We start from the raw sequence: 4,846 nt of genomic DNA, 5'->3' as shown, positions 1-4,846 counted from the left end.
TTCTGATTTAATGGTCTAGATTAGTCCTCACGTCCTCACCTAAGATTAGGTCCTCACCTGATCCGGACCCTATATATATATATATATATATATATATATATATATATATATATATATATATATATATATATATATATATGTTTGTGTGTGTAGACAATGGAGATCAAATTTGTGATCTCTATTTAGAATCACAAATTTGTCATTAGATTACATGGCCTTTGGCATTAGGTAAATGTCTTAATCGTTCTCGACTTCTTTTATATTTGTCACATTATATTCTTAATTTTTATTTGCATGCAACAATTAGCTTAGTCTTCCTTTTAAATTGATGTCATCCATTTTACTATTTAGTAGTAGTAGTAGACTAGTAGTAATGGTAATGGTAATAGTAATAGTAATAGTAATAGATGTAGATAAATTACATGTTAGGGTAAGAGACTTGAATGACAGAAAATTACGTGTTAGGCATCTTTGTTAAATGTGTGATGATAAAATTTTAAATGAATGACTAATTCTGGCAAACAAATGAAAGTTTTTTTTTGTTTTGTTTTTTTTTTTTTTGAAAACAAATGAAAGTTAATTATGCAATAATTTAAAATTAAAAGAGTATGACTAAATATGACAATGTCATAATTAGTTGATGACTAAAAATATTGCTTATCTTTGAAGGTTTTATTTGAATAATTATGTGTAAAAAGTATTGAGTTTATTATCGTTTAATAGTTATCATAAAGCATACCACGCTCTGGCCAAAGCAGTTGAGGCAAGGGTTAAGCATACTAAATGGAATGATGTACCTCTGAACTTTCTTGGCTCGTTGATTACGATATATATATATATATATATATATATATATATATATATATATATATATATATATATAGTTGCTTTCTTTAAAAAAAAAAGTTACCATAGAGCATGTTTTTCTTATGTTGTTTTTTCTAAAAGCATCTCCATCAGCACACTTTTGTTGGTTTTTAGAATAGTGAAAAATTAGGAGGGTGGTTTTTAGCTAATGGGATGATTAATTTTTTAAGGGTTTTTCTCCTGTAAATACATGATTTTTGTAAGAGGAAAAAAAAAACGCATCTCACATTTTTGGAGTACACTTTGTTCTCCCAGCGGGTGCGTCAGAGTGGCTGCTAGCTGGCGGCCACTCTGACATTTGACCGTTGTTTACCTTTTTTTTTTTTAATTGTCATGATATTGTTTTTTTTTTTTTTTTTTTTCTTCTCTTCCATTTTTTCTCCCTCCCCTCTCTTTTAAATGACACATTAAAAACCGTGAAAAATCAAGAATTGACGAGGGTGCAAGTAGAAAACCAAATTCTTGAATCTATCCTGGCTGGTGTTCAATGGAATGGTCCAACTAGCCGGACCAATCTTACATTGTTAAAGAACTAAACCAACTTGAATTATTTCTAAATCTCAACTGTAAAAGTTCAGCCCATCTGCCATACTGCAAAATGGGCTTTACCAAACTCTTGTTGAGGGAAAATAGAAGTTGAAAATTTAATTTACAGAGAAATTTTGAGACAATAACACTTACTTCAGCAAGTAGATCTTGCCTAATTGTTAAATCATGGATCATGGTCCATCTTGTATTGTGGATTGTGGTTTTAAATTCTATATTTGTAATTAATATTGTATGTACAAATATGGTATGTACCTTCAGTTAATAAAATTTGTACCTATTACAATTAACATATTATGTACTTGCAGTTAATAAATTGCGTACATATTATAGTTAATGTATTATATACTTATAAGTTATAATTAACATATTATATATATTCAGTTAATAAATTATGCACCTATTAAAATTAACATATATATTACTACATGTACATAATCTAAATGTCATTTTGGATCATGGTCCACAATGCAAGGTGAATCTTAATCCATGGTATAATTTTCCGATCTTGCCTTGACTGGCTTGGTCTGGACCGGTTTCTTATAATAAACATTCTAACTCTACAGGATTTGAAAGTTGATTTGTGAATAATTCATGTAATAGCCCACAAGATTTTGTGTAATGAATTTGATCTAAAATGTGTTGACAATAATCAAATTTGTAATCTTTCAGATAAAAATCATAATTCACTCACTTAGTCATCCCTTTCCATACATGTTCCTACCTTACTTGAATTATGGTTTTAATGTGATAAATGTAGATTTAATTTGGATCAAATATACATAGCCATCCATGAGTCTATTTCATCATTGTCATCAGTTTTTATTTCTCTCTCTTGTGTGAATATCCATGTTTCAATCCTTCTTGATTATGTATATCTTGTTGGACTCCCAAGCCAAATTTATTCTATTTTAATGTTAATATACACATTGAGTTACTTCTAGAATGGTCCATTGACTATTACTTTAACATTTTACAATTTTCATCATCCACTTTTAATTTTATCATAAATGATTCATTGACTATTGATTTTATTCTAAATTTGATCTTTTAATTAAATATCAATTTAGTAAACATTAAATTATATTTAAGGATAATAATGTAAAATTTTGATTATTCACATTCTCAATAATGATGGACACGATGCATTAAATTTATGAACCTAATTTGCTCATCTTAACATCAAGTCAATTTTTAAATTATTACCCTTAAATTTAAGGCAAAAACTTGTGTGAGAATATCTCATGGATCCTTGTCCTTGAGAATGTCATACGGATCCTTGTCCATGAGACGGGTCAACAAACACTTTATTTCTAATTAGCATTACATTGTTTAGTATAAGTATTACATTTTCGTATTGACTTGGCCTACTTCATGAATAAAGATTAGGGGTGTAAATGAGCCGAGCAGCTCGCGAGCGGCTCGGTCAAAGCTCGGCTCGAGCTCGAACTCGAACCGAGCCAACATTAACGAGCTCGAGCTCGAGCTTACCCAAACTCGAGCTCGGCTCGTTTATACTCCTAATAAAAATCCGTGAGACGGACACAACTACACAAATGTGACCCTAAATTTAATTGTTTAACTGAATTTGTAACAAATCCAATAGCCAAGGGACCATTATGGTCAAATTAAAAGTTGATGATAAAAATTAATAAATGTCAATAGTCAATAGACCATCTATATATGCTCCAATTAAAAATCAAGAATAAAAATTAATAAATACCAATAATCAATGAGCATTCTTGAAATTAACTCTACTTATCTTTTAACGGATTTGGAAAATTGTCAGCAATTGTTAAGGCAAGATATGCAAGAACATCCGTTGAAATTCTTGCCAAATTAAGATATTTATTCATTTTTCTCTCTCTCTCTCTTTCCAAGAGGTTAGTATATCAAAATTATCACCCAAATAAAAGGAACTAAATAAATAATTTACATTTAGGGATACGGTCAGTAAAAAATTGTACCAATTCAAAAATCAATGGTCAATCATTTAACTAATTGAAAAGTCAATTTTCGATTTTTTAATTTAAAAAAAATCATTTACTGGCCCTAAAATCCATGCTTAACCAAGTGAAAGAAAAAAGCAAAGACATGTTTTGAATGTCAAGTATTTTTGTGCTCAGATGGCATATAGTGACTCAATGAAAGCAATGTTGACTCTTTGTGTTTTAACAGATTGAGAAAGTATAAATGAACAAATACTACAATGTAATAAAGTCAATAACATTAAAAAAAAAAAAGAAAAAGAAAAAAAAGACATGTTTTGAAGTGTTTGCTGCTATCTTCTACATACTCGAGCTTCTTGAAATCATACACGTAAATGCTTTCAAAATTAATTTTATCTTTCATTTTACGCTAAAGTCTTATTTTAAAAAAATTCATTATTAAAAAAAAATGTTACTCGATATATAGTTTCTTGGAACTTTAGGAGGTTTCAATAAATCATATCATATTGTAATATCAATGGTTTTCAACTTTATATAGTTCCACATTAAAAATTACTCTTGTAATCATCTTGCATTACTTTTTTCTATTTTCCGCCCTTAACCACATTTTGATTATTTTTAAAATTTTCGTGTGAGTATTTTCACCAATATTAGAGTTAATTGCTCCAATTTTAAAATGTGATTTCAAGAACCTCGAGTATTCTAACTTCCTCAATTAGCATCTCTAACTCGCCTGAATCATCAAATCTAAAGCTTGAAGGTATGCATAGCAATCTTAGACGAATATAGCAAGATAACAAGATGCTAGCAATTGAATTGATCGAATAATTGACTTGATAACCACAAAGTTCTAAATTTGACTTGTCATGAGAATTATTGTTAGTCTTGGTTTAAGACTTTAAGTTGGTCACCTCTTTGTGGTCTTTTGTCAGCTAGTGTTATAAGACGTGCTTTACCCAGAAGTACACCTTCGGATAGTGACTAGGGGACGGGGCTTCAGCTCGATCATTCATGTTAAACTCGTAAAATATTGCTAATAAAGATCACTTACAAGAACTAAGTTTGTTTGCTAACTATAAGGTTTTAAGTTTGACTTATTATGAAAGTTGTTTATTGACGTTGTTGGTTTGTATCGGACAATTATAAATAACCTAGGGTATTTTATCTCATTGTGATCCTTTAATAACTAGGATCATAAGACGAACTTCACCTAAAGTGCACTTTCAAATAATCAAATAGCAACAACGAACATTCCCCTTAAATAAAAAGATCACTTCTAATCATGGTTAAAAAATTGGCAGGCGCTCGGGGGGTCGGGGGTACGGTGCCTAGCACATAGGCGCCCGTTCATTTAAAAAAAAAATTGTTTAAATATTTTTATTTTTTAAAACTTGATAATTATAAATTATTTAATAATTTAATAGTTAATACTAAAATATTAAATATTAACTTAAAACATTTAGAGTTCAAACAATTTAAGGTTA

Source organism: Ipomoea nil, unplaced genomic scaffold (assembly GCF_001879475.1).
Source record: "Ipomoea nil cultivar Tokyo-kokei standard unplaced genomic scaffold, Asagao_1.1 scaffold0579, whole genome shotgun sequence".
Taxonomy (NCBI): Eukaryota; Viridiplantae; Streptophyta; class Magnoliopsida; order Solanales; family Convolvulaceae; genus Ipomoea; species Ipomoea nil.
Note: the sequence above shows the minus strand (reverse complement) of the source record.